Raw genomic sequence first — 11,613 nt, forward strand, 5'->3', positions numbered from 1 at the left:
CGAGCCCCGCGTTGGGCTCCCTGCTCCGCGGGAAGCCTGCTTCTCCCTCTCCCACACCCCCTGCTTGTGTTCCCTCTCTCGCTGTGTCTCTCTCTGTCAAATAAATAAATAAAATCTTAAAAAAAAAAAGAGGGATAAGATTGGCCCTATTGGATAAGTGATGTCAATGGCTCCCCATTTTTATATTCAATTTTAGTAACAAAGTTCCTATCCCGGATTAGGGGTAAACACCAGAGTATGTGATTTTAATAATATATTAACTTCTAAGTGCATAATTTAAAAAATACCATAGGGATGTCTGGGTAGCTCAGTTGGTTAAGCGTCTGCCTTCGGCTCAGGTCATGATCCCGGGGTCCTGGAATCGAGTCCCATATCCGGCTCCCTGCTCGGTCTGCTCCCTCTGCCCGCCCCTCCCCATGCTGGTGTGCTCTCTCTCTTTCTGACAAATAAATGAATAAAATCTTTTAAAAAATAAAATAAAAAATACCATAAAATGATGGTACAATAGACATTCTGTTCAAGAAGATGCTTAAGAAATGCTTTATAAAAATGAAAATCAGGGTACCTCGGTGGTGTGGTTGGTTAAGCACCTGACTCTTGGTTTCAGCTCAGGTTGTGATCTCAGGGTCCTGGGACCGAGTCCCTCATGGGGCTCCGCACTCAGCAGGGAGTCTACTTAAGACTCTCTCTCCCTCTCTCTCTGCCTCTCCCCCTCACTCTCTCCGGCTCTCTCCCTCTCTAAAATAAAAAAGAAAATCTTAAAAAAAAAAAAAGAAAATCAACCCAGCGATACTGACAGTATGACTCTTAATCCTTTCCGATTTCTGATACTCTGACCAGGGACACTCCGTGTACACACAGGCATACATACACAGTCTCACATGCACACACCACACCCATGCTTGCACATCGATACTACACACAGACATGCACACACACCACACATATAGGCATATCCCTTCTACACATGTACATACGCCACAGGCAGATGCACGCGCGCGCACACACACACACACACACACACACATACTCCCTGAGTTATTGGCAGTGGGAAGAAGGGCATGCCCAGAAGTGGCCCAAGTGTCAGGTAAACACAACAGTGAAAGGACAGAGTGAGGCTTGGAACCCAAGTCATGGCAGGGAGCACTGTATGGGCTGCTCTCTCATTTTCAAAGGCAGCTGGAGAAAAAGATTTCCAGGAGAGCTGAGAGCAACATGTCCTACAGACATAAATGGGCAGTGCTGCTCATGGATGATGCTTCTGTTTCCAGCTCACTTTTATTTACTATATATTATATATTATTTTATTTTATTTATTATGTATATATTTTAGAAGGTTTTATTTGTTTATTTGAGAGAGAGAGAGAGAGAGAGCACAAGTAGGGGGCAAGGAGCGGAGGCAGAGGGAAAGGGAGAGGGAGAGGGAGAAGCAGGCTCCCCGCTGAGCCAGGAGCCCGATGTGGGACTCGATCCCAGGACTCCGGGATCATGACCTGAGCTGAAGGCAGCCGCTTAACCCACTGAGCCACCCAGGTGCCCCCTCCCCCACCAGATCACCTTTAAAATCAGTGGTATGGAGAGATCCAGTGAACAGTGAATGAAGAAAAGGATGGGGGATGGGGGAGAAGGGGAGTAGAAGGGGGTTAGGCACCCCCTAAAGCACTGCCTTGGCCTAAGAGTAGGTGACTAGGCATCCTGGTTTGCCTGTTGACCCTATATAATTAGAAACAGTATTCTCTCCAAATGTCCCAATACGGATGATAAATTACTACCCTATTTACATGCGTGCCCCAAATACTGGTAGCTCAACAAATGATAGGTCACCGGTGCTGGGGCTCTCAAGGGTCAAGTGGTGCAGCAGGGAAGGAAGATTGCTGAGCATGTGCAGAGAACTCAGACAAAAGGTAAGAAAATAGCATGCATGGGCGCCTGGGTGGCTCAGTTGGTTAAGCAACTGCCTTCGGCTCAGGTCATGATCCCGGAGTCCTGGGATCGAGTCCCACATCGGGCTCCTGGCTCAGCGGGGAGCCTGCTTCTCCCTCTGACCTTCTCCCCTCTCATACTGTTTCTCTCTCTCTCTCTCTCTCTCTCTCAAATAAATAAATAAAATCTTTAAAAAAAATAGCATGCATTTTTCTTATATATTTGAATAATATGATTGAGTTCTTGCAGCTTAGATATGCAGAAAAGTGTGTTTGTATTATAAATCATGATTTTAGGCTTAGATAAGAGGTTTCCCTCATCACATCTCTCACGGTCTCTGTCTTCCTTTGGCCTCTAAGGCAGCCCCAGTGGTACTCAAGGCCTTCTGTTATTCCCTTCCTGAGTAGAGGCTGGATTTTTTGACTCCTTTCTAACAAACAGAATCGGGCAGAGGTGATGGGATGCTTCTTCCAAGGTTAAGTTATTAAAAGACTCTGGATTTGTCTTGACTCTCTCTCTCTCTCAGGGAAACTGGCAGCCATGTTGTGGGCTCCCCGGTGGAGAGGTCCTCGTGGAAAAGGATCAACAGTTAGCAAGGCCTGGGGCTGCCAATGGCCACGTGAGGGAGGCTGGAAGCAGAACCTGAGCCAGTGGAACCATGAGATGACAGCAGCCCCAGCCCACCCCCGACTCTAGCCTTGAGAGAACCAGAGGTGGCATCCAAGCTGTGCCCAGATCCCCAAACCATGGAAGACATGAGATGATCAGTTTTCTTAAGCCCCTGAATTTTCGAGTAATCCATGAATCAGCAATAGATAACAAAGGACAAGCACCATTTTTGTCCCTTTGCAGGGTTCATGGATTGGCTTCCCGACCTCCCACTGACCAAACCTGATTAAAGCAAGAAACCTACAACTGACTGCCATTGAACAACAGTAACCAGATGCCTACAGTTTAGTAGGAGGGTAGGAATTTAAACAAGTTTTTGAGGGAAATGGCCACAGTGAGAGGATTTATATGCAGGGGAGGCTTCATCCTCGCGAATTGCCTTTCTCACTGGCTAAGCCCTCCAATTCCTACAGCTCATACTGTCTGTAGGAGGGCTGCCTCTGGACTCCTCCACGCGCCCACTTCCATTTCTCGTGGAGCTGCTTTCCAGCAATGGGACATCTCATCTGCTTTTTTCCATGGGAGTCTCCAGCCCTTCTAGTTCCCTTCATTCAGGGCAGAGGCCAAGGCCAGGCTTGTGGTGCTCTTGCTCTTAGAAAAGCAATGATTCCGGGGCACCTGGGTGGCTCAGTCGTTGGGCGTCTGCCTTCGGCTCGGGTCATGGTCTCGGGGTCCTGGGATCGAGCCCCGCATCGGGCTCCCTGCTCCGCGGGAAGCCTGCTTCTCCCTCTCCCACTCCCCCTGCCTGTGTTCCCTCTCTCTCTGTATCTCTCTCTGTCAAATAAATAAATAAAATCTTAAAAAAAAAGAAAAAAAGAAAAGCAATGATTCCATTTCCTGCAGCTTTGTAGAAAAACCTTTGGCTGACTCGTTACACATTTTACTTTGTTGGCTTTAAGGCAGTTTACCTATAAATGAGGCCATGATTTCTCTTTTCGATAAGGACTCTTCCCTGGTTTTGTTCACTCTTGAGACACAACAAAACCTAGTGGTTTCGAGCTTGGCTCTAGATCTCACCTTCCTGGCTTTAGGTTCTGGGTCTCAGAGTTACCAGCTGTGCAACCTTAGGCAATTCGCTTCACCTCTCTTTGCCTTTGCTTACTCAAACAAAAATTGGATGGCAATAACTGTTACTGTGCACCAGCAAGCATGTGTCCCTTATTTATAAGGACTAGAGCTGGTTAGCTGTTTCAGAGCGCCAAACAATCAGGAATACATGGAGCATGGGCCCGCGGGGTGCTTGGCCATGAGAAAATTAACATGAGGCCATGAGGAAAAATAGCACCTGGCTCTGTATGAGCATTCTGTGAACCTCACCCACGGCATCACGATATCACTTGGCACAAATATAAAGCAATCATTTTTTAAAATCAAAATGATTTCTTGGGGCACCTGGGTGGCTCAGTTGGTTAAGTGTTTGCCTTCGGCTCAGGTCATGATCCCAGGGTCCTGGGATGGAGCCTCGCCTTGGGCTCCCTGCTCAGCGGGGAGTCTGCTTCTCCCTCTCCCTCTGCCCCTCCCCCCAGCTCGTGCTCGCTCTCTCTTTCCCTAATAAATAAATAAATAAATAAATAAATAAATAAATAAATAAAATCTTTAAAAAAATAATAAAATAAAATCAAAATGATTTCTTGAGCTAGAACCGTTTTCTCTCATTTAAATCTTGGGAATTTTCCATGAGTTGTGAAATAACCCACTGGCATATACTGGATTCTTAGACAGTGGTCCATGACTCAGATTCCTCAAAAGAAGTAAGACTTCCCCATACAAAGCCTTCAGAAATCATTTGTAGTCAAAGATTTGGGATAAATTTGAATTATGCCAAGAAAAGAGAAATTGCCTGTTTACAAGGTGAAATGAGGATACTGTAGAATCACTTATCGAACTTTGGAAGAAGTGCAGTTGTAAAATAAATGAGATGTTGTGGAAAAGTCAGTTTTGTTAGTGAAAGGAAATTGTGATCGAAGTTCTAGTAATCCATATAGAGGAGATGAATATGTACCCAGTGATGATGCACAGATACTCACAATGATCTCATCTTATGTTAGCAATAGCAATAGTTTCCAGTAGACTAAGGAACATGTATCTATAGAATGAATGCTTGGATTATAAGACCTGGAGATGGTTTATCTGTTTTGGAATTAAAACCCAGAAAGGGATGTATACACACGAATAGAAACACCCACACATCACAACTTTCACAAGAGCCTTGGTATCTACTCCCAAACTTCTTTTCTTCTTCCTGCTTCCCTGATTCTGTCCTTGCATTTTGCCTGACTAAAAGATCTTTCCCTCTGTCGACTAGCTTGCTCCATTCGTGTGTTTAAGCACAGGACATGCAGGTGCTAGAGGTTGTTGGTTGGAGCCAAAAGTATTCATGCTGGTGAGGTGAAATCGGCACATAATTTTCCCACAAGCACAGGAGTGGACGTGGAGAAAAAAAAATCTATAAATGAATATATCATATTAAAAAACCCCAAAACTACAGGGGTGCCTGGGTGGCTCAGTCCATTAAGCGTCTGCCTTCAGTTCGGGTCATGATCCCAGGGTTCTGGGATCGAGCCCCACGTCAGGCTCCCTGCTTGGCCAAGAACCTGCTTCTCCCTCTCCCTCTGCTGCTCCCCCTGCTTGTGCGCTCTCTCTCTGTCAAATAAATAAATAAGATCATAAAACAAAAAACAAAAAAACTACAGCAGATCCTAGTCTCTTGGAAGACCAGCACTAGAATCATCTGGGAGTTTGTTAGACATGCAGAATATTAAAAGAAGAAGAAGAAGAAGAAGAAGAAGAAGAAGAAGAAGAAGAAGAAGAAGAAGAAGAAGAAGAAGAAGAAGAAAGCAAAAAAGGAATGCAGAATATCAGACCCCAAACTGGACCTACTAAATCTGAATGTGCTTTTAACAAGATTGCTAGGGAACTAATTTTAGAAGTACTTCCTGGGAAACAGATTAGATTAAAACTCAAGTTCTTATAGCAGCACAGCATAGCAGTGAAATCATGGAACCTGCAGCTAGAACGCCTAGGTTCATCGATGAACAAAATGAATCATACAACTTTCTTTTTTTTTTTTTTTTAAGATTTTATTTATTTATTTGACAGAGAGAGACACAGCGAGAGAGGGAACACAGACAGGGGGAGTGGGAGAGGGAGAAGCAGGCTTCCCACCGAGCAGGGAGCCCGATGCGGGGCTCGATCCCAGGACCCTGGGATCGTGACCTGAGCCAAAGGCAGACGCTTAATGACTGAGCCACCCAGGCACCCCAAAATCATACAACTTTCTTAACCTCTCAGAGACACAACTTTCTTATCTGTAAAACGGGAGTGATAATAGTACTACCCCGTTGGATTGTAATTGAATTAATCATTGCAGAATCCTTGGAACAGTAACTGGCACTTAGCAATTAAGTGCCATATAAGCATTGGTTAAATATGCTTTTCTAAAGCTCCATGTCACATAGTCAAGAAGTTCCAGAACTTCTTTAAATAATAAACTTATGGACTGATTACCAAGGCCTACTTGACTCATTTCTCCAGATCTCACCCACTATTTCCTTAACTCCCTCTTCTGGGCTGCCTCTGAGCCTTGCACATATTCAACTCTTGGCTTCTTACTCTGCAGGGTAATTATTTGTTTATCACTCTGCCTTCCACACTAGACTGTGGGTCTTTGGGAACAAGGTCTGTATCTTGGTGTTTCTGTTATCCCTTCAGAGTCTGGCACAAGTAGGTGATCAGCAAATGCTTTTAAAATGAATGAATAGGTGTTCGATTCACCACTATTTCTATTTCTTAACCTCTCTCAAGACCTAGACATCTCTTTTTCTCAGGCATTTTTCTCTTTACATTATTTAACACCATATATATATATATATATATATACACACACACACACACACACACACAGCTATATACATTTATATATATGTATATAGCTGTATATTTACATGTATATTTAATTTACCAAATACATTTTTGCATTATTTATATCAGGTTTGAAAGCAGCGCCTAGTAGTTCTGATAATGCAAAACCCAGCAGATTTCTCTAATGTAATTATTCCAGGGAGAGTTTCTGCTCTAAGTAAGTTTGGACCTTGTATCCTTTACTAACAGCAGGATGTGACTTCTTCGAGTTTTAGCTCCTCTGGACACATGTTACAAAGTGTGTTATGCACCTAGCTATTTGGACCTAATTAAGGCATACATTCTTATCTTTCAGTACTCAGCAAAAAACTAGCAAACCAAATATAAAAATAATTATATACCATGAGCAAGTAGGATTTATTGCAGGAGCACAAGGTTGGTTTAACATCAGAAAATCAATAAGATTAGTAATACATTCTATTGATAGAATAAAAGACAAAAAAGTAAACGATCATCTTAATAGACCCAGAAAATTAGGTGACAAAATCCACCACCTTTTCATGATAGACACTTAGCAAATCAGGAATAGAAGGGAACTTCCTCCCACTGATAAAGAGAATCTGCACAAAACTGTCAACAAGGATCGTACTAAATGGTGAAAGACTGAATGCTTTCCCCTTAAGACTGAGGACAAGACAAGGATGTCCACTCTCACCACTTGGATTCAACATTGTACTGGAGGCTCTTCCAGGTGAAGGAAATGGGAGTGACTGCTAATAGATTTCTTTTTGAGATGATAAAAATGTTCTCTACTTAGATGATGGTGATGTTTGCTTGACTCTGTGAGTATACTAAAAACCACTGACTTGTACAGTTTAAACAAGTATATTTTATGTTATGTAAATTATATTTCACTGTAACTGTTAAAAAGTCACTGTAATACAAAATGACAAGTGACAAACTTTATAATAGCCCTTAACCTTTCCCTAAGCACTCAGGGCATACTGGGCAGCGCACTAAACTCTTTAAACGTATTATCTCCATAATCACATATAAGGGAAATGTTGCTATTATCCGTATTTTACAGCATTTGACAGATGGGGAAACTGAGGCTTAGGAAGTTTAAGTAATCTTTCAAGGTTATACAACTAACAAGTGGTGAAGGTGAACCCACTGCGGGGCTGGATCCCAGGACCCTGAGATCATGACCTGAGCAGAAATCAAGAGTTAGACGCTTAGCCGACTGAGTCACCCAGGCGCCCTTCTCGCCTTCCTTTTGTGACCTGTCTTTACTTTCAGGGTCCTCGAACGTTTCTTTTAATGTGTTTATAAATATTGCATTGGAAGGTGAAAATAGGACAGGGTGAGAAGGCTGGTTTTCAGGATCATCATCACCCACAAATGCTGCATGGGAAGGGACCACCAAGGGAACTGGGATGCGCTACCGGCCTCCCTGGAGGGCCCTAAATCCGTTTCTTTTGGTGAAAATTCCTGAGTGTTTTTAATTACAAAGGTAAGACATGGTGGCTGGGTGGCTCAGTTCATGATCCCAGGGTCCTGGGATCCAGCCCCGCATCAGGCTCCCTGGTCTGCAGGAAGCCTGCTTCTCCCTCTCCCACTCCCCCTGCTCCTGCTATTACTTCTCTCCTTGTCTCTCTCTCTGTCAAATAAATAAACAAAATCTTAAAAAAAAGTAAAACGTATTGTTTTGATACATTTCACCTCAATTTCACCTACCTGTCAATTTCAGAGCAATTTCCCTATGGTTTTACTCTGGGGAAAAAACCAAGTTAACTTCAGGCAGTAGGAAACAGCTATCTATGAGGCTTATTTATAAGCTCAGAATAATTTTTAAGTGATTCTAAAAAAAATAGGTGCATGTTGTTTTATACATATCTTTTGAAAGAGGTAGGGAGCCACAGACATGAATGACATAAAACTTGTGACATGTCCATAAAATCAGCAGCACCAGGTACTGAGGACTTTCTCTCTGCCAGTAAGCTAATTGACCTTCAGAGCAGAAGCTTGGGCTCAGGGTCCCTCAGTTTCCTGGGGTCCCTTGCAAGGCTCTTAGAGAGGCTCCAGCAGTTTTATATTCTTAATTTTATATGTTTTTGAAGACAGTAATTTTACTGAAGTATGATATCACATAAAAGAAGGGTAGACAATTTTGCATTATTCTTCCTGAGGACGATCCCACACTCCTAAGTCGTCTAAGTTTCAGGCCCCACAAAACCTGCCTTAGCCTCTGCTTGAACTTGCTTCTAGAGAGAAGACCTTTCCCTTCATCTCCCTCATCCTAACCATGTAGTTAGATCTTGATTACCAAAAGCCTCCCCAAGTTCTGAGTGGTTTTGGCATGTGTTTTGCACTTTGATCAAGAGATCTATGAGGTGACAGTGGTATCCTGGGGCTGGAATAATGTGCTCAAATTCTCAACATTAAATTTAAAAGACATAATGTCAAAAAAATATCTAGCATTTGAGTTATAAAACAAAAGGTACAGGATAGGGGAAACTTGGCTGGAGTGTCATCTGTGAATAAAAGAAGTAAATGTTCTGTTTCACCATAGACTCAGTGTGTCAGTAGGGGCTAATGAGGTTACTAGAAAGCTCTGGAGTCATGGGGTGTGCAGTAACTAGGCAGGCATGGGAGAGTGCACTGTACTCAGACCACATTTAGTATATCCTACTGTGCTCTGGGAAGCCTATCTCCGAAGTGTTAAAGCATCATTTTCTGAAAGGTGAAATCACAAAAAGAAAACAAACAGGTGTTAAGTATTTTATTTAACTCATTAATTAAAATCTACTTAAAATGAGATTTTGACTTAACAGAGATTTATGTCCTCTGCCAGACAAAACCCATTTGCATTGGCACGAACAGGAATGAATCATTTGCATTGCTATGGGCGAACATTTGCATTGTTACCCATTTTCTATAACTTAAAGTCTATCCCTACGGATTTGTAAAATAGCCACAATCAAAGGCAATCAGAAGAGCACACCCCTATTGAATTAGATTACTCCAGAGGGTCTGCTAACAATGCTCTGAGCTCCCCTGAAAGGATACGAGAAAACAGTTTGGCCCATTTCCAAAGGTTTGGACCATGTTTCCTATTGGAGAGATATTGCCAAGGAGGAGAATATTTAGCATGGAGTAACCGGGAAAGTAGAAACTCTTGAAATCATGCATTATATGGACAAATGATGGCGGGGGTGGGGAGACTGTGTAGGATATTTTCAGCCCAGGGAAGACAGAGTATTATTGCACTGGGGATATTTTCCCCCTGACAAAGATAAGAGACATTGTTGACAGTGATTCAAGTTATACAGTATTACAGAAATGTCATGAAGCAAGGGTTGTCCTTCTTCTCTGTGGTTTAAGAGGTCAGAACCAGGATAAAGGGAAAACAAACCAAAAAACCCCAGGAAGTTACAGCAAAGCAGATCTTGATTCAATATATGAAAGTGCTGTTCAGATATGAAAATGCTAATTTGTGGGTTCCTTGCCACTGGAAATATTCAAGCAGAGGTTATAGAATTTTTTTATAGTTTTGTGGAGCCAGTTGTTACACTTTTTAGAAATTTGGTAGAACGGTGTTGTCTCTTAGAAATACAGTGCAACTTGTGGAATTGTAAATTTTCTTGTAGCCAGATTTTAAAAAAAATACTGATTACACTGACTTTAATAATATACATTGTTTAACGTAATATATTCAAATTATTATTATTTAAGCATATAATCAATATTGAAACCATGAAGGAAATCTTTTGTTCATTTTTAGGTGCTGTTTCTGAAATCCAGTGTGTATTTTCCTCGTGGCAGCACATCCCAGTTTGGACTAGCCACATTTCAAATATCCAATAGCAACATATAGCTAGTAATGATTTTATTAGCACAGGTCTGGACCACTGGTTCTCAGACTTTAGCCTGAAGGACTTGTTAAAACATTATTGCTGGGCTACACCCCATCTCCCCAGTCTGGGTAGAGCCCACAAATTTGCACGTCTCACAATTTCTCAGGTGAAGCTGATACTGTGGTTCTGGGACCATGCATTATAAAACTTAGTTTTAGAAAAACCTAAGATCTTTACACATAAGGTAGGAAATGCTTCTCTTGACAATGGGTATACATTTCCGACATCTGTCACTAATTTTTTGTTAAATGATGGTCTTTGTGCAATAAAATTGAGATTTTCTGGGTGATTGTCAATCCAAAATGATTGACTTTTTCAGTCTTCATTGAAAGTTTCCTCTCTTATATCATCTTGAGCTCCTAATGTTTTATATGCCTTTGATTTTCAACAGAAGTACTTTTACAAATTTCACTGAGACTATATAAACATTAATATAGGAGTAAGTCAAAAGAGGAGTTTAAGGTTTTTGTATTCTTATAAAGGGCATTCAATGATGGGGCATGATTCCCCAATGCGTTAGACCCCAGAGATATAAATCTGTTTTTCTTTTGTAATGTATCTGTGGGCTTCTGAATTTATCTAAATCTTTCTTGAAACTATAAATTTGCTAAACAACATCATAACTTTATAATCATAATTTTATATCATACTTTTTGAAGCTTAGTAAATATATAAAGTAGGCCTTCTTGTTATTTTTCTTAAAATTGTATCTTTTGATTTTAAAGAGGAACTTTCTTTTTAATTTTCTTATTCCAGGATTTGGCAATCACAGCTATATCTAATTTACTGATACCACATCATTCCCAACTAGAATGTGTCATGGGTCTAGATTTCTCCTTGGGAACTTTAGTTAGGGTCTTATCCAATGATGCTTATCCATTGGCTGTATCCATCTATATACATAAGGAATTCCATTTTCAACGTATGCTATCAAAATCCACATTTCTTGCACAGGTGTTTTGGTTTGGCCCCTTCAAGCGATAAGTTAGCCCCAAAGCTGTTATGAAAAGGAAACCAAAAAAAAAAAAAAAAAAGGGAGGGGGAATTGCATTTCAGTGTTTTGGGAAAGGAGACAGGCCTGGATATTCTTGGTAGCCAAGAAGACATAAGTTTCTTCTCAGCCAAGAAGACATACAAGAAACACAGACTTTTTTTTCATGTAGCCAAGAAACAAAAGTTTCTTCTCCTTCTTTGGAAGTTTGGTAATAAAACAGGGACATTTTCTCATGATCTTCACAAATGC

This window comes from Eumetopias jubatus, unplaced genomic scaffold (genome assembly GCF_037043125.1).
Source record: "Eumetopias jubatus isolate StellerSeaLion01/CBP00866 unplaced genomic scaffold, mEumJub1_p1.0 scaffold_4, whole genome shotgun sequence".
NCBI lineage: Eukaryota > Metazoa > Chordata > Mammalia > Carnivora > Otariidae > Eumetopias > Eumetopias jubatus.